The sequence below is a fragment of the Bufo bufo genome, chromosome 2 (assembly GCF_905171765.1).
Source record: "Bufo bufo chromosome 2, aBufBuf1.1, whole genome shotgun sequence".
NCBI classification, from domain to species: domain Eukaryota; kingdom Metazoa; phylum Chordata; class Amphibia; order Anura; family Bufonidae; genus Bufo; species Bufo bufo.
This window is the reverse complement of record NC_053390.1, coordinates 364,999-385,000: the sequence shown is the minus strand read 5'-3', so window position 1 is coordinate 385,000 and position 20,002 is coordinate 364,999. Positions and strand designations below refer to the sequence as shown.

At 44.7% G+C, this 20,002-nt stretch overlaps 1 protein-coding gene across 1 annotated transcript in view; it reads right to left on the bottom strand.

Moving 5' to 3' along the window:
• Positions 1-20,002, bottom strand: part of LOC120991929 (zinc finger protein 436-like) — a 106,409-nt gene that overhangs the window by 84,472 nt on the left and 1,935 nt on the right. The gene's annotated exons all lie outside the window — the stretch shown is intronic.

The following is a 20,002-nucleotide window of genomic DNA, read 5'->3' as shown; positions in this document are numbered from 1 at the left end:
ACACACACACACACACACACAGAGACACACACACACACAGAGACACACACACACAGAGACACACACACACAGAGACACACACACACAGAGACACACACACACAGAGACACACACACACAGAGACACACACACACAGAGACACACACACACACAGAGACACACACACACACAGGGTTCTCTTTTGCCTGATCAGTCAGAATGACAGAACTGAAGACATCCTGAACGGATCGCTCTCCATTCAGAATGCCTGGTGATATGCCTGATCAGTTCTTTTCTGGTATAGAGCCCCTAGGACAGAACTCAGTGCCGGAAAAGAAAACCGCTAGTGTGAAAGTGCCCTTAACAGTTATATAATGTTCATATCGTTAGTATTGTGATTAGAACTGTATACTGAACCAGTTAGGCTACTTTCACACTTGCGTTGTTCTTTTCCGGCATAGAGTTCCGTCACAGGGGCTCTATACTGGAAAAGAACTGATCAGGTATGTCCCCATGCATTCTGAATGGAGAGTAATCCGTTCAGTTTGCATCAGGATGTCTTCAGTTCAGTCGTTTTGACTGATCAGGCAAAAGAGAAAACCGTAGCATGCTACGGTTTTATCTCCGGCTAAAAAAACTGAAGACTTGCCTGAATGCCGGATCAGGCATTTTTTCCCATAGGAATGTATTAGTGCCGGATCCGTCCTTCCGGTATGCGCATGCGCAGACTGAAAAAAAGGTGAAAAAATAAATGCCGGATCCGTTTTTGCCGGATGACACCGGAAAGACGGATCCGGCATTTCAATGCATTTTTTCGACTGATCAGGCATTTTTAAGACTGATCAGGATCCTGATCAGTCTTACTAATGCCATCAGTTAGCATACATTTTGCCTGATCCGGCAGGCAGTTCCGGCGACGGAACTGCTTGCCGGATCTCTCTGCCGCAAGTGTGAAAGTAGCCTTATATGTGTGTTTACTTACAGTGCCACCAATTGCAAAGTACAAATACAAATTGCAAGCTACAGTTGCACAAATACCATACAAACATATTGCAATCCAAATTGCATACAACCATAACAGATCATACTCAACCAATCTGCAAATAGTCACTGCTAACTGCATACTGCAAGAAGAACTATTAGTTAGACCTCAGATATACCTCTCAGAGAGATCATAAAGTGCTTAAATAACCTAAAGTGAGAGTACAGATACTGAAGAGAGAAATATATCCACCATTTTATGTTGAATGACAAGATTGAACAGATGAACCACCATCTTATGCATACCGCCATTTTGTGATATCTTTTCAACACGTGTTTTGTACATGGACTATCTGCTGCGGAGGCGGCAGTGTTATATATGAAGAAAAGTTGAAGTTAATAAAGAAGTTATTTCAAGCATTTGTTGTGCTCTTTAACCACCTCCGGACCGCCTAACGCAGATTCGCGTTCCGGAGGTGGCAGCCCTGCGCTCAGCGACGCATATACGCGTCATCTCGCGTGAGCCGGGATTTCCTGTGAACGCGCGCACACAGGCGCGCGCGCTCACAGGAACGGAAGGTAAGAGAGTTGATCTCCAGCCTGCCAGCGGCGATCGTTCGCTGGCAGGTTGGAGATGTGATTTTTTTTAACCCCTAACAGGTATATTAGACGCTGTTTTGATAACACTACTAATATACCTGCTACCTGCTCCTCTGGTGGTCCCCTTTGTTTGGATCGACCACCAGAGGACACAGGCAGCTCTGTAATATGTTGCACCAAACACCACTACACTACACTACACCCCCCCTCCGTCACTTATTAACCCCTTATTAGCCCCTGATCACCCCATATAGACTCCCTGATCACCCCCCTGTCATTGATCACCCCCCTGTAAAGCTCCATTCAGATGTCCGCATGATTTTTACGGATCCACTGATAGATGGATCGGATCCGCAAAACGCATCCGGACGTCTGAATGAAGCCTTACAGGGGCATGATCGATGACTCCCTGATCACCCCCCTGTCATTGATTACACACCTGTCATTGATCAACCCCCTGTAAAGCTCCATTCAGATGTCCGCATGATTTTTACGGATCCACTGATAGATGGATCGGATCCGCAAAACGCATCCGGACGTCTGAATGAAGCCTTACAGGGGCATGATCAATGACTCCCTGATCACCCCCCTGTCATTGATCAACCCCCTGTAAAGCTCCATTCAGATGTCCGCATGATTTTTACGGATCCACTGATAGATGGATCGGATCCGCAAAACGCACACGGACGTCTGAATGGAGCCTTACAGGGGCATGATCAATGACTGTGGTGATCACCCCATATAGACTCCCTGATCACCCCCCTGTCATTGATTACCCGCCTGTCATTGATCACCCCCCTGTCAGGCTGCATTCAGATGTCCGTATGATTTTTACGGATCCACGGATACATGGATCGGATCCGCAAAACACATACGGACATCTGAATGGAGCCTTACAGGGGGGTGATCAATGACAGCGGGTGATCACCCCATATAGACTCCCTGATCACCCCCCTGTCATTGATCACCCCCCTGTCATTGATCACCCCCCTGTCATTGATCACCCCCCTGTCAGGCTGCATTCAGATGTCCGTATGATTTTTACGGATCCACGGATACATGGATCGGATCCGCAAAACACATACGGACATCTGAATGGAGCCTTATAGGGGGGTGATCACCCCATATAGACTCCCTGATCACCCCCCTGTCATTGATCACCCCCCTGTCATTGATCACCCTCTGTAAGGCTCCATTCAGACATTTTTTTGGCCCAAGTTAGCGGAAATTATTATTTTTTTCTTACAAAGTCTCATATTCCACTAACTTGTGTCAAAAAATAAAATCTCACATGAACTCACCATACCCCTCACGGAATCCAAATGCGTAAAATTTTTTAGACATTTATATTCCAGACTTCTTCTCACGCTTTAGGGCCCCTAGAATGCCAGGGCAGTATAAATACCCCACATGTGACCCCATTTCGGAAAGAAGACACCCCAAGGTATTCCGTGAGGGGCATATTGAGTCCATGAAAGATTGAAATTTTTGTCCCAAGTTAGCGGAAAGGGAGACTTTGTGAGAAAAAAAAAAATAAAATCAATTTCCGCTAACTTGTGCCAAAATTTTTTTTTTCTATGAACTCGCCATGCCCCTCATTGAATACCTTGGGGTGTCTTCTTTCCAAAATGGGGTCACATGTGGGGTATTTATACTGCCCTGGCATTCTAGGGGCCCTAAAGCGTGAGAAGAAGTCTGGTATCCAAATGTCTAAAAATGCCCTCATAAAAGGAATATGGGCCCCTTTGCGCATCTAGGCTGCAAAAAAGTGTCACACATCTGGTATCGCCGTACTCAGGATAAGTTGGGCAATGTGTTTTGGGGTGTCATTTTACATATACCCATGCTGGGTGAGATAAATATCTTGGCAAAAGACAACTTTTCCCATTTTTTTATACAAAGTTGGCATTTGACCAAGATATTTATCTCACCCAGCATGGGTATATGTAAAATGACACCCCAAAACACATTCCCCAACTTCTCCTGAGTACGGAGATACCAGATGTGTGACACTTTTTTGCAGCCTAGGTGGGCAAAGGGGCCCATATTCCAAAGAGCACCTTTCGGATTTCACAGGTCATTTTTTACAGAATTTGATTTCAAACTCCTTACCACACATTTGGGCCCCTAGAATGCCAGGGCAGTATAACCACCCCACAAATGACCCCATTTTGGAAAGTACACACCCTAAGGTATTCGCTGATGGGCATAGTGAGTTCATGGAAGTTTTTATTTTTTTTCACAAGTTAGTGGAATATGAGACTTTCTAAGGAAAAAAAAATAAATCATCATTTTCCACTAACTTGTGACAAAAAATAAAAAGTTCTATGAACTCGCTATGCCCATCAGCGAATACCTTAGGGTGTGTACTTTCCGAAATGGGGTCATTTGTGGGGTGTTTGTACTGTCTGGGCATTGTAGAACCTCAGGAAACATGACAGGTGCTCAGAAAGTCAGAGCTGCTGCAAAAAGCGGAAATTCACATTTTTGTACCATAGTTTGTAAACGCTATAACTTTTACCCAAACCATTTTTTTTTTTACCCAACCATTTTTTTTTTTATCAAAGACATGTAGAACTATAAATTTAGAGCAAAATTTATATATGGATCTCGTTTTTTTTGCAAAATTTTACAACTGAAAGTGAAAGATGTCATTTTTTTGCAAAAAAATCGTTAAATTTCGATTAAGAACAAAAAAAGTAAAAATGTCAGCAGCAATGAAATACCACCAAATGAAAGCTCTATTAGTGAGAAGAAAAGGAGGTAAAATTCATTTGGGTGGTAAGTTGTATGACCGAGCAATAAACGGTGAAAGTAGTGTAGGTCAGAAGTGTAAGAAGTGGCCTGGTCTTTCAGGGTGTTTAAGCTAAGGGGGGGGGGGGTCATTAAGGGGGTTTAAGCACTGGGGGCTGAGGGGGTTAAACCTACTGTTTCCATAGAACGGCTCTAGAGGATTACAGAGTAACAGACAGTCTGGTTAGACTAAAAGTCAGAGGTATCAGAATTCTTCTAATGCCACAGCGCAGAAGGCACTTCATAGCGCTGCGCCTGCCACAGGCACCCTAAGGCACAAACACACACTCTGCATACATACATACAGACCCGCACTATTATATTCAATATAATGAAGGGAGGAGAAATCATTTTTAAACGTACCCGTATTTTTCGCCCTATAAGGCGCTCCGGCCCATAAGACGCACCTAGCTTTTAGAGGGGGGCAATAAGAAAAAATATATCTTTCATTACACCTGAGGTCAGACCACCAGACACCTAATGTTAGGGTACATTCACACGACAGTATTATTTTTTCCACGTTCGATCCGCATTTTGCGGAATAGAAGCGGACCCATTTATTCCTATGGGTGAATAAAATGTGCGGACAACATTCAGTATGTTGTCCGCAACCGTGTGTCCGCATTTCTATTCCTCAAAAATATGAAGCATGTCCTACTATTGTCTGTACAGATCGGTCCACAGCACCATTCAAGTCAATGGATCCGCAAATTGCAGATGACATACGGAATGGTTTCCGTATGTCATCCGTTTTTTGCAGATCCGTTTCCGTATTTTTGAAGGCCTTAATAATTATTTAATTTTTTCTCTCTTTTTCCTTCCGTTTTTTGCGGACCGTAAAAAACGTAAGACATACAGAAGTCATTTGTTCGCAAAATGCGGATACACGGTTCCGTTATTTGCGGACCGCAAATCGGAAAGGATTACACACGTGTGAATGTACCCTTATTCAGACCTCAGCTGACAGCCCCAATAATCAAGGAAAGATCCCAGCAGTCGTGTTTCGAATATACGTGATGTTTTATTGCATCAAATCAAAAAATGTCCTCAATCCAGGACGCGTTTCGGCAAGCATGCCTTTATCAACAGGTACAAGTATACTGAAATAACGAGGTATATATAATAGGATAACTCCTCCCCTTATGACGTCATGACCACCTCCCATCTACTCAACAGGTGGTGGGAGGGGTAGGTAAGCGAACATAAATATCAATCCATATATCAGAAGCTGACAAGCAAGGTTCATGTCTCCAACTAGGTTTCCAAATACATCAAAAACACAAATAACTATAACAGACCATATTTTCTGGTGTATGAGATCCCTCAATGGAGAATTGAGGTCTGAAAAATAAATATGAATAACATGTGAACTATGCATAATCTCCTAATCCCTGTTAAGGCCCCTCGGGTGCAGAGTATCCAGCATATGGATCCAATAGGCCTCTCTACGTAATAACAGTTTCTTCATGTCCCCTCCTCTCCTAGGCCTTTTAACCTGTTCCAATACCTGGAACCTCAGTTGGCCTATCCCATGTTTGCACTGATCAAAATGAAATGGAATAGGCAACATCAAATTCTTAGTTCGGATAGTAGATTTAGGTTTCCCAATACGATCCCTTTTGTAAATCCACCTGTGGCTTTCAGCACGGCCCGAGTCTTTCTGGGCATGCTCTCCATCAGATTCAAGCATGTCTCGACGGGCAATCTCTTCCCAGGTTTCTTCTACACGTTCCCAATGTTGGTCTTACTGGTCGACTCATTTGGGTATGAATACAGCTTTTTCTTCACTTCTACCCACAAGTGTTGCATTGGGTTGAGGTTTGGAGACTGTGGGGCCAATCCAGCTCCTCTACTCCATTGTCATCGAACGATTTCTTCGCAAATCTCGACGTATGCTTCAGGTCGTTGTCCTGCTGGAACACTATGTTGTTCTTTTCATACACATAGTACTCGAGTGTATGACGTAACTAGTCTTGTAGGATACTCACATGAAACTCATCATTGAGACCACCATCGATCCAGGTCAAGTCCAACGCTTTTGGCTGCAAAACAACCCCATATCATCAGGCTTCCTCCACCGGACTTGACAGTTCCCTCAATTTCTAGATCTGTTACCCCCATTACCCTAGTTTCTCCCAGACCCATTTGCACCCATCAGAGCCCAGACTATTGGCCTTCGTCTCATCGCTTCAAATCACCCATTTCCAATCTTCTACTGTTCTTACTTTTTTTGCAAACTCAAGCGGACCCTTCTTATGATTATATTGAAGTTGAGGCTTCTTCACCTTTTTTCGGGTCACCATTCCAGACTTGTGTAATGTGCATCGCACGGACGTCTGTGATCTCACTATAACGAAGCATACGAGCCACCTCCACTGCTGTGTTTGTTGCACCAGAACTGATAGACCTTGTGAGGAGCCGATTTGTTAACTCTGATATTTTGCCTGGACGTCCACCTCTTGGCTTTGGAATGGGTGGACAGACTTCATTTCGTATTCTTCCAACTGTCATGGTGCTCACATCTCGGTTTTCTTCTCCGAGATACCGCTATTAATGAGCTGGATGATGCGGTTTCTCTTTTTTTGGGAAATCTTCTTCATGGCTACCCCTGGATTCATAACAGTGACCTTTCACTTGGGAATCAACCTAATAAAACACTGAGCTATCAGGGAATGTGAGGACAGGTGGTAATGTGTAGTCTACAAGAAGAAAGAGATTGTTCCACCACCAGGAGCAGTAACAATGCAGATACATGAGAAGAATCTGCAGAACTAATCATATGCTGAATAGCTGCAAGTCCAATGTATGTGCGAGATGCCAAGATGCTTGTCTCCAAAATGATGGGAGTCTCACGTTCCAAGCTGTAGTAGATGGTGAGATATGGAGTCTGAAAGTCAAAAGTTCAAAACATTGTTACCCTTTAGCTCGTCAGTATACAAATGGATCTTAGAGATGGGACAAATTTGGATGCAATCAGTCCTTTCCCTAGTGCCACCTGTAACTACAGAGTCTAACTTCTGAAAAGAGGAAGTCTGAGAGAGGTAGGTACAGATCGCCGGCACCAAGTCCAGTTTGTGAGGGGCCAGCTCGTAGGGGGGTCAAAATGAAGGTAAAACAATGTCCTCATTAAGATGCAACGCGTTCACCACCTTGGGCAAGAAAGAGACGGCCGGCCGAAGGACTACTTTGTACTGATGTGCCACAAGGAAAGGATATTTACAAGAAAATGCAGCAAGGTCTGAAACCCTATGAATGGATTTGATGGCCTACATAATGCCACCTTGTAGGAAATAATGTGTAGCCAAAGTTGCGTAGTACAGTACTATTGCAGAAGAAGAAAGAAACTGAACCTTTAGAGTCGGAAACAGGTCAGTATTGATAACACAATACTTTTTATTTACAGTCGACGCGTTTCAGGGGCGGAGAGCCCCCTTCATCAGGACAATATACAACATAAAACAGCATTCACATGGAGCGGTTATTTAAACTCAAAAAGGGGCGTGAGACCAAGCAGAGGTGGAGCGAGGGGAGGGGAAGGGGGCGGGGGGTGGGCGTGTGGCACAGACAATTGAAAGACGTCATCAGGCATTCAATTCTTTACGGACCCATTTTGTAGTGGACCTGGTTTCTGTTAGAAGATGATTATAATCTAAAGTGCTTTGAGATATGGCAGTGCTGAAGTGATTGAATTGACCACATTTTTGGATGCTTGCAAGTCTCCTACTAATGCTTTTTTTAAAAACAATGATCGGGCAGCGGGTGGTGTAAAACAGGGTGGTTACATTAATTTATTCTATTCTATGTTCTGATTAAAAAGCGTTAGAAGATGGAATAAAAATTATATATATATAAAAAATACTCAAAAATTGATAAAAATTAAGGAAAAAAGTAGTAAATAGATAAAAATAAATGAATGATAAGAAGATTAAAGTAGAATAGAAAAATAGGGTAGAAGGAAACACTTGGAGATTATCCTCTTAGAATCCAAAAGGTGGTGACTATCGATACAATGTAGTGATGTATTTTTTATTTCTTATTATTTTATGAAATTGTATTGATTAGTTGTCATAGACACAGTTTCATAAATATGGCTAGCAAAGTTGTTTGGGCAGTGATGTAGAACTACAGACGTGTGTTACATAAGCTTGGTATTGGCAATTGAACACTGAGGCAATACATAAGCCCGGTCTCCGACCCCATCAGAAAAGGACATAAATGTAGGAACCTAAAATATTATAAAATATTCTGTTATAGGGGTCCATTACGTAAAAATCATTAGTTTTTCTTGGTGGGTTCTCCTTTTTTTGGGGGAAGATCACTAGATGTTAGTTACTTCGGAAAAATGTTAAAAAAAAAGGGCTCCAGATTACACTAAAAGATGGTCTCGTTTATTTCGTTCAACCCTTGTGGCGCAAGGCTATCTAATTGGTACATCCAGTAGACTTCTCGTCGCTGTAGGGTACTAAACCGATTATATGGGTTTTCTGGTATGTAGTCAATTGGTGTGATCTTGATTGGGCGTTTTTCTTTCTCCGGTGTGGAGGCACAATGTCTGGAGAGGCTATGTTTTTGGAAATCTTTTTGAATATTGTGCCCATGCTGGTCTAGCCTACAGTGTAACTCCTGAGTGGTGCGGCCTACATATTGAAGCCCGCAGCTACACTCGATTAGGTAAATTATATAGCTGGATTGGCATGTCAAGTGATGCTTTATCGCAAAGGTGGTCCCATTTTTATTGGACGAGAAGTATGTACATTGGGGCGGACCTGGTCCTATGGCGGCGCTACATTGACGATGTAATATTTATTTGGAGGAAGGGAGAGACAGATTTATTTGAATTCTTGGAAGGGATTAATAAGAACGATTTGAACTTAGTTTTCACATCCAATATTAAGGAGGAAACAGAATTTTTGGATATATTAATAAAAAGAGGAGGAGGACTGTTATGTATGCAGCACATACCAAAAACCATCTGCCAAGAACGGTTTTATTCTCTTTAATAGCTGCCACCTACCCAGGTGGTTACTAAATGTTCCTCTGGGCCAATTCCGGAGGATTAAAAGGAATTGTACGAACTTGGACAGATTTGAGGAAGAGGCAGCCAAGATGAAACTCCAATTTTTGGATAAACAATATCCAGTTAGTGTTTTGGATGATTCTCTAAATAGAGTGAGGGAACTAGAAAGAAAATCCTTTTTTGAAGATAAAGGGGCAAGTGGATTATCTGAAGACCCCAAGATGGATATCAAGATGATCCTTCCTTTTAATAGCAATTATAAAAAAATTAAGAACATTATTAGCAAACACTGGTATCATATATTAAGTGACAAAGTAATAGGTCCACAATTACCTAACCTACCCAAAATAGTATACACTAAGGCCCCAAGTTTGAAACTTAGAGTAGCCCCGTCGGTAAAAGAAAAAAGAACCGCAACAAATCTAGGCTCTTTTTTGAATTTGAAAGGGTTCTTTAAATGTGGGAGGTGCATGGGATGTAGAATGAGCCTACAAGAAAGATAGATGCAATACACTCAGCACATAACTCTTACTTGGGAGATTAGTGATTGCCTCACGTGTAACTCATCTGGGGTTATTTATCTGATACAGTGCCCTTGCAAGCGCCAGTACATTGGCAGAACAAAAAGATTGCTAAAAACTAGGATCAGCGAACATATTTCGAACATCAAAAAGGGATATGTGAAACATTCACTCTCTAAGCACTACGATGAGGTACATGGCAGGGACCCGTCCAAATTATTTTTTGTAGCGCTAGAAAAAATTAACAAAACACTGGAGAGGGGGTGATTTTATTAAGAGGATGTCCAGAGCTGAATCGAAACATATATATGAATTTGGCTGCTTACTGCCAGCAGGCCTGAATTCAGATCTGGAGACTTTTGGTTTTCTATAGGGTGGTGTTCCCGTCTCTGATGGAGGATCACATGTTTTGCCGTTTCCTGGCACTGGGATCCCCCCTCGGAGTAGGGATCACCACCCGCAACATCTGAACCCCACTATCTGTCCCGATTCTCCCTATCAATTTACAGTCACAGATTTATCAAATGGGAATAAAGATTTCTCAGCCAAGGGATCATAAGGGAATTCTAATCACAATGAAGATTTATATGTATTTATATTCTTAATATATTTTTAAAGATTTTATGTATTAAAATGTGATTTTTTAACCAGTTTTACTTTGAAATGTAATATGGCATAACTTTGTAATGTGCTGGGTGTGTTATTAGAGAAAACGCATCTGAGTTGAAAAACCGCAACTGAACCACATGATAACCGCATTGGTGAAATTTTGCTAAAATGAATCCAGGATCCGGAGTTTTTGGATCACCTAATGGACTATAAAAGGTGGAGAGGTATGAGTGGACCTTCAACCACTGAGGAAGGGGTGTAGACGCCCCGAAACGCGTCTGGTGTTGAGAGAAGTGCCCACCTAATCTCTTGGATCTCCATTGCAAGATTATAGGTGGCCTTTGCTCATTTATTTGGACACTTTCCGACATAGTTCGTGGTACCACGAGTACCAGGAGTTTATTCTAGCAATTTAAGTGTTATAACTGTTTGCTGAACTGTGTTATTCACCCCTTGCCAGTTTATTTATACATTGGTACCAATTATTTTTTTGTCTATTTTAGTGATTTTACATGTATGTGATTGGATCCAACAGGTCCTAATAAATATACTATTGTTCCTGATATCCTGTGGTCCGAGTGTTGTGAGTGCTCACTCCCCTTTTTCTATTTATTGGTTATAACCTTACAGCATAGGCACCGACTTTTTCCACACTTGTAGCTGCCTATTTTTTTAGGGGGTAAGGATGGGCCAACCGAACTGGGTTTTTTATGTTGTTTCGGCTTGCTAGGGGCAAGGAGGTTCTTGCTCGTCGGGGCTCTCCTGTAGATCATTCTGGGCTTGGGGGGTAAATGTTTGGCAAGGTATGGATCCTGTAATAGGATATGCCAATATTTTGAAAAGATTGTGCGTATATTGTTGTTGGATGTATTAAACTGTGTGACAAAGTTTATATTCATTTCTGTATGTCTACCTTGTCTGTTTGTTGGCTGTTGACAAATTTCCTGTGTGTCGGTAATGGTTCTACCGTAGGCGTTTTTTATACGTTTCCTCGGGTAGCCTTTCTCGATAAACCATTTTTTTGAGGATTTTTGCCTGATTTTTAAAATCACTATCAAGGGTACAGTTTCGTTGGATCCGTTTATATTGGCTATATGGGATGTTTTCCAACCATTTTTTGTTATGAAAACTTGAAAAATTAATATAACTATTTGTGTCAATAGATTTAAAATATGTTTTGGTGGCCAATTGGTTATTTTTGGTGGAGATAATATCAAAAAATTTGATCTCGCTTCTACTGTATTTCGGGGTGAAATTAATTCCCCAACCTGTGTTGCTTATATTGTTACAGAATTGTAAAGCAGTGTTTTCGTCCCCATCCCATATGATAAAGATATCATCAATATACCTTTTGTAGTAAACGAGTTGTTGGGTACGGGATGCGGTATTTTGGATGTGTAGCCTTTAAAATTCCCCCATAAGAAGATTTGCAAAGGATGGCGCCACTTTCGTCCCCATTGCGGTACCCCTGCATTGATGGTATGTTACGCTATTGTAGATAACAAAATTGTTCTCCAAAATGAAGCGGAGACTATCTATAAGAAAAATTACTTGGGGTGGTTTCGGAGTGGGATCTCCCTCTAGGATGGTTTTTATACACTGTATGCCCAAATCGTGTTCAATGTTGGAATATAGGGCTGTGACGTCCATGGGGAATAGTGCATATGACTCTTTCCAAGTGATGTCCTTTAATTCACGGATTAGCTGAATCGTGGCGGTAGCTGGGTAATGTACGTACATAGGGTTGTAAAAATAGATCTAGGTAATGTGAAAGGTTGCTTGTGGCGCATTTTGTGTTTGACACAATTGGTCTGCCAGGTGGGTGTGTTCCATTTTTGTGTATTTTTGGGAGGTGATAGAAATAGGGGGCGCAGGGGGCTCTAAGTATTAAGAATTTTTTTTATTTATATAATTTCTATCATGGGTATCCTTTATTATTTTTGTGAGATCTTTATTTATACCTGGAAAGGGATTTATTGACACTTTTTCGTAGTAAACTGTATTGTTGAGGATATTTAATGCCTCCTTCTTATAATCAACAAAGTCTTGGATAACTATCCCACCCCCTTTGTCTGCTGGGCGAACAATTATGTTTGCACTAAGTTTTTTAGGGCATTTTTTTCGAGTTTACTAAGATTTTATTTTCTATTTGCCATGATTGGTACAGAGGTCATTGTTTTGATAACAGAGGATATAAGGTCAGAAAAAGTAGGGATGTGATGTCCCTGACTTTGGAGGGGGAAAAAGTTAGACTTTGGTCTAACATCTTGATGTGGGAATGTGGATAATTCCATCTCTATTGGTTGCTCTATTTTATTCTTGGGAGGAAGTTTGATATTTTCAACCTCAAAGTGCCTTTTTATTGTAAGATTTCGCCTGAATTTTTGTATATCCAGGAACAACTCAAAAGGGTTAACAGTATTAAATGGGCAGAAGGATAATCCTTTCTCAAGGACCTTGGTTTCTGTTGCAGTAAGTGTATGAGAAGAGAGATTGAAGATTTTTATAGTAGAAGTGGATTCAGATTTGATTGTCTCTAATATCTGGACGATTTTCCTTTTTTGGATACCTTCCCTGCTAGGGCTGAAATGATTACTCGATTAAATCGAGTAATTCGACACAAAAAAATCCTCGATGCAAATTCTTTGCATCGAAGATTCGTTTGTGTCATGTGACCACGGAGCGAGAGTGAAGCGCTTGCTATTACTCCCGTTCCGTCGTCTCCCGCTGCGCTCGGATTACTCACCTTTCCAGCAGGGGGCCTCCGGACACTTCACAGCATGTCCATGGTCCAGGGCTGCACTGATCTCCTGACGTACGCACGCCGTGACCTGACGCGCTGTGTGACGTCAGGCGCAGAGCAGCGCGGAACGATGGAGTGTCGGTGGCGCCCCTGCTGGAAAGGTAAGTTGATGAAACCGAGGGGGTGGGGGCGTGACTAAGGCCAGGCACCCGGAGTGCACAGCGTCATAGCAACCAATGACGCTGTGCAATCCGGGTGTCAGGAGGAGCAAGGCAGCAGAGACTATGGCACAAGGGGGAGAGTAAAGCTGAAGGCACAAGGGGGGAGAGCGGATGGCATTGGGGTGGGGGGGAAATGAAGGCACTGAGGGAATGGAGCTGATGGCAATGGTGGGTGGAAGAGAGCTGGTGGCACTGGGTGGAAGAGAGCTGGTGGCACTGGGTGGAAGAGAGCTGGTGGCACTGGGTGGAAGAGAGCTGGTGGCACTGGGTGGAAGAGAGCTGGTGGCACTGGGTGGAAGAGAGCTGGTGGCACTGGGTGGAAGAGAGCTGGTGGCACTGGGTGGAAGAGAGCTGGTGGCACGGGGGAAAGCTGATAGCACTGGGGGAACGGAGCTGATGGCACGGGGGAAAGCTGATAGCACTGGGGGAACGGAGCTGATGGCACGGGGGAAAGCTGATAGCACTGGGGGAACGGAGCTGATGGCACTGGGTGGAACTACCGCACTTGGGCTGATCGCACAGGTGGGAACGAAGGGTGTTGGGGACTGGTGGCAGGAGGTCTTATGAATTTTTTAAAAAGGAAAACAGTCTATTAATTCATTTTTTCTTATTAGATTACTCGATTAATCGTAAAAAATAATCTATAGAATACTCGATTACTAAAATAATCGTTTACTGCAGCCCTATTCCCTACAGCCTCGTGTTCGAGTTTCCTTTTTCCAGGGATTGGTCTGAAATACTGTGTGATCTGGTGAGTGATTTTTTGGGAGTGTAGGGGATGTGGGGGGGGGCTGTAACGGACTGACAGGGGGTGGGGTGATTTTGACATGGCCTAAAAAAGGTACTAGCGCAGAACGACCAGAATGGGAGTTGTCAATGGTGATAACATGATTGTTAGCTTTAGTTGCTAATGGAGGTGTATGATGCGTGGCGAGATTACAGAGTAGAGAGATATCTCTGGGGGGACCATCTATGAGGGATGTAGATATGCCAGGGGTGGGGATGGGTGAGAGAAGGTCAGTGAGGTTGATGGCAGGGGGAAGGGGGGCGAACAGAGGCACCAGGGGCTCAAGAGTGAAACTATCATTGGAGACCTCTAGGAGATTGGCTGGTTCCTGGGTGGGGGGAATCCATCGGTGGAAGTCGGGATCGATTTTTGTGTTCAAAATATTTGGTTTTGAGTGCCCTAAATTTCTCTAAGAAATGGTCGCTGGCGGTGTTTTCTGTATCAGTGGGGTGTATAGGCTGAGAGATATCTGGGGTGGGTTCCAGCGTGATGTTAGACGATACGTTGCTGCTGGATGCACCGGAGTAAGGAGAAGGTAGGGGATCGGCATCTATACTGAGAAGTGCCAATCGCTGGGAATGGAGATGTGTTTAGTGTTCGATTGATCAAGACTGCTGAAAGGGCTTGTACCAGCCAAGGGATTAGCTGCTTTGGCCGAAGCTTTATGGCTAATGTGGTTGGAGTGGCGTGCATACGTCCTCACTTCTCCCTTTTCGTTTTGTTGGTTAGAAGCATTATTCTTCTTATAGCGGTTGTTGATGAAAGACCGTGATCTGGTGTTGGCATACCGTACTGGTCCCTGATGGTGTGCGAGTCTGTCCCTTTAGGTCCCCAGTAGTGGACTGGTGATGGGTATCGCGCTCTACACTTTTGCTTATTCGATATTTATTTGGTTCTTTGTCTGTTCTGTCCCTCTGTAATTTATTAGATTTATTGGCTATGATGTTAGAGAGGTTATGATTGATGACAGAAAAATCGGGGTGACGGGAAAAACTGCGCAGGGAAAGGATATTTTTTTCAATGTCTTTGGGTAAGTATCTGCGAGTTTCTCTCTTTTATCCAGGATGATTTTGATCCAGCTGCACATCGATCCAGATAACCGTGCCACTCATGGGTGAAAACTGGATCCTCTGGAAAGGTTGATTCGTAAACCCCTGGGTGATATCTTTTCTTGTAAATATATTTTCAGGAACATGATATCTACGGAGTGCAATAGTTCGCTCTTGAAATTATCCTCAAGTTCTTTAAAAAGCTCAAGCACCCTATTAGTGTCTATAGGAGGGTGACCTGTTGTATTCTTATTCAGGGTGTCCAATTGAGAAGTAGTCAAGTTTGATTTCTTAGTAGGATAGCGAGACACCAGTGATTGGCGCTGCTGTAGTCGCTGAGGAAAGTATTCCATCTTGGTTCTTTGTCTATTCCGAACTTTGTCTCGTATCAGATAAAATGAAACCACCAGACAATAGGCTGCAGATCCTCCAGTACTAGCTAGACAATAAAACAATGTAGATACAGACATATGATGGGAGTGATACCTTTACTGGCCAACCAGTGTTCAGTGCATGGAAGTGATGAGGGTGCACGTTAGGGTTAGGCTCACCTAAACCCACCTTTAGTCCTTGAACCAATGACCGGAATGCAGACATTAGCCTAAGTTCCCAAGTATTTCTATCCTTTCCAATTCTAAAAATTCCCTTAAAACCTTCTAGTTGTGCATGGAGTGTCCTGGTCCAGAGAAATTATTTCCTGCAGTTGTATTAACCTTGTAATTATTTGTGTACGTGTGTAACCTCATCCTGGATAGCCGGACAGTCTCCCCAAAGTATCAGGGACCACATTGCAGGATGCACATGGAAAATGTGATGTTATAGGTCTGTTAGATGTTGGCTATATGGACTGTTTGTCCATAAGAGTGCCGCCATAACAGAGCCACACGCGGTGCAGCCATAACAGAGCCAAAGAGTGCCGCCACAACAGAGTCACACACAGTGCCGCCACAACAGAGCCAAAGAGTGCCGCCACAACAGAGTCACACACAGTGCCGCCACAACAGAGCCAAAGAGTGCCGCCACAACAGAGCCACACACGGTGCCGCCATAACAGAGCCACACGCGGTGCCTCCATAACAGAGCCACACGCGGTGCCTCCATAACAGAGCCACACGCGGTGCAGCCATAACAGAGCCACACGCGGTGCAGCCATAACAGAGCCACACGCGGTGCAGCCATAACAGAGCCACACGCGGTGCAGCCATAACAGAGCCACACGCGGTGCAGCCATAACAGAGCCACACACGGTGCAGCCATAACAGAGCCACACACGGTGCAGCCATAACAGAGCCACACACTGTGCAGCCACAACAGAGCCACACGCGGTGCAGCCACAACAGAGCCACACGCGGTGCAGCCATAACAGAGCCACACGCGGTGCAGCCGTAACAGAGCCACACGCGGTGCAGCCATAACAGAGCCACACACAGTGCAGCCATAACAGAGCCACACGCGGTGCCTCCATAACAGAGCCACACGCGGTGCCTCCATAACAGAGCCACACGCGGTGCCTCCATAACAGAGCCACACGCGGTGCCTCCATAACAGAGCCACACGCGGTGCCTCCATAACAGAGCCGCACACGGTGCAGCCATAACAGAGCCACACACGGTGCAGCCATAACAGAGCCACACACGGTGCAGCCATAACAGAGCCACACACAGTGCAGCCATAACAGAGCCACACACAGTGCAGCCATAACAGAGCCACACACGGTGCAGCCATAACAGAGCCACACACGGTGCAGCCATAACAGAGCCACACACGGTGCAGCCATAACAGAGCCACACACGGTGCAGCCATAACAGAGCCACACGCGGTGCCTCCATAACAGAGCCACACACAGTGCAGCCATAACAGAGCCACACACAGTGCCTCCATAACAGAGCCCTTTTTGGTTGTTGATTTTCATTTGTATATTCGGATAATCCACTGGCCATCTGCTCGGCCTGTCCAATATAAGGAGTCTTGACATCCAGGCTGCTGTGTTTATATATATATATATGTAGTCAGTCACAGTCATGGTGCCGCTACCTCCTCCTGTCCCGGTCACTACGGCGCTGCCTTCCTCCGCCTCCCATCCAGAACAGACCTGCTGGCCGCCCCTATCTTCTTACTCAGCGCTTTCACAGTCTAGCATCCCCCTCCACAGTGACCGATCAGCGGCCTCCCTCAGTCATCGTCCTCTACTGGCCGACCTCTGGGAGGATGGAGCTTCTCAATCGGACGCTTTGGCCCCCAGTAAGTATTGCTGTGCTGCCGTCGGTGCTCACATTGTGCAGGGAAAGCTTGAGGCGTATTCGCATAGTGGCGCTTGTACTGGCGTTACTGCGTCCTCTGAAAGAAGGAGGCAATGTGCAGCACCGCTCCACTAATCCTCCAAGTAAGGCCTCATGCACACCAACATATTTTGTTTCCATGTACGTTCAGTTTTTTTTTGCGGATAGGATGCAGACCTATTCATTTCAATGGGTCCGCAAAAAATGCTGACAGCACACCGTGTATTATCCGCATCCGTATGTTCGTTCTGTAGCCCAGCAAAAAAAATAGAGCATGTCCTATTCTTGTCTGTTTTGCGGACAAAGATAGGCATTATTACAATGGATCTGCAAAATAACGGATGCCATACGGACGTCATCCATTTTTTTTTTTTGCGGAACCGCAAACCACATACGTTCGTGTGCATGTAGCCTAAATCAGAACACGGGAAAACTGGAGGAACCGGAGGCTCTGAATGATACAAGGGGCATTACATAAATACCACTTATTGAGCACTAGAATACGTTCTCCGCATCTTCACCACCTGGATCCTCAAGACTGCCACAGGGTATGCCGCAAATCTCCGAGACTTGCACATATACAATAAACGGGGGGCCCTCGACCTGCCGTATTCCAGGCGAAGAATGAATGGCTATGTGGCCTTACCAGGGTCTTCTAGTCACACCCCAAGCTCATGGAGGCCGTCTCTTAACGATGGGGCGCGGTGCTCGCTTTCATATACTGTGTCCAGACCCCACCCGAACCCTTCCCTCTTATTCTGACATTAGAGGTGGTTGTCTTATTAGGACATCTTATGAGTCATGTTAAATCTAGAGCTGAATGGCCACTTTAGGGAGCCCCATCTAGTAGCACATTGGCCTCCTTTAGCCTTCAAAAACAGAGAAATATAGTGGCAATTCTGGAGGAGCTGCTCCACCCCTAACACTGTGGCGTGTTTTTCATTGGGGGAGCAGCAACGCATGTGGACCGACTATCCCCAGCAAAATATGCATACAATGGAGGATGTCGGCGCGGTCCACATGCACCACAAAGGCACCCTACACAAAACGGAGCATTGTGCGGATGAAAATATAATCATATAAATCACAGAAAGAATGCACCAAACGGATATGCCACTGACTATACTGGCTAGTCATAAATGCAGGTATTAAAAGCTGAGACTTTCGCCAATATATTCCTGTCAGGAAGATATCAGAGCCCATCATGCACCACGTCACGGTCACTCAGCATGGCAAGGGTCCTACCACTACGCTAACTGTGGTGTGAACAGGGTCTGAAGGTGATGTAATCCAGCTCGCAGCCCAGCCTGCACACAACCGCCCAGCAGGACAGCCAGTGCAATGTGATCAAAGCCAGACTGTAAGCCACACCCATATCAGACCCTGTGATGGAGGTTTCCAGGTGCTCAGACCTTGTTCACACCATAGTTAGAGCAGTGGTAGGACCCTCTGCCATGCTGAGTGACCGTGACGTGGTGCATGATGGGCTCCGATATTTTCCTGACAGGAATATATTGGCGAAAGTCTCAGCTTTTAATATCTGCATTTATGACTAGCCAGTATAGTCAGTGTCATATCCGTTTGGTGCATTTTTTCTGTGATTTATATCCTTTAGCCTTCAGAACAATTCAGCAATTATGGTGGCATAGTTTCCACCATGAGTTAAAACCGTTCTTCAACTTCCACTTCCTCCCAGAAATGTTGCATAGGATAAGATCTAGGGACAGTGAAGTCCAAGGAAACAAGAAAAACCTGCTGTCACATTCCCAGAACCAATCCATGGACATTCAACCCTTGTGGTATGGAGCACGGTCCTCCTGCCGAAGGGTAAACAGCTGCTGTGAAAGGATGACCATGGTCCACCACTACGCCTAGGTCACCCTGTCCACACGTCCCTCCTCTGGATCCATCTGACCAGGCCATGCTCTCCACTGCTCAGTGATCCTAGATTTGCTCTCTTGCGTTTACACCTCCCTTAGGCTGTAATGGCGCTGGTCGCCTGCTGTTACCACCGGCGGGCATGTTAGTTGGGGCACCAGCCCGTATTCGGCCAGAACGATTCCTGTCCCAGACTTCTGTGGAGGCACGTGTAATTTCTGATGGTGAAAGGGTGGGTGTCTGCAATGAAGTGGCCCGTCACTGCACAGGTACTCATGTATGACCTACCCTTAGGAGCGGCCATATACATCAGATCTCCACCCACTGGAAGCAGAAGGCTCTGTGCACAGTGAGGAGGTCGTGTCTGAACGAGAGCCGAGCGGCAGAACTACACAGTGGATGGAGCCTGCTAGGGGCCCCAGATCACCAAAGATCTGATACTGCTAGCCGGTCCTGAGCATCAATACCTAAGCCCTAAATGACCGAGCAGCACATGGCTCGAATACCAGCGGAGACGGTGGAGATGGAACGCACAATAAAACAGG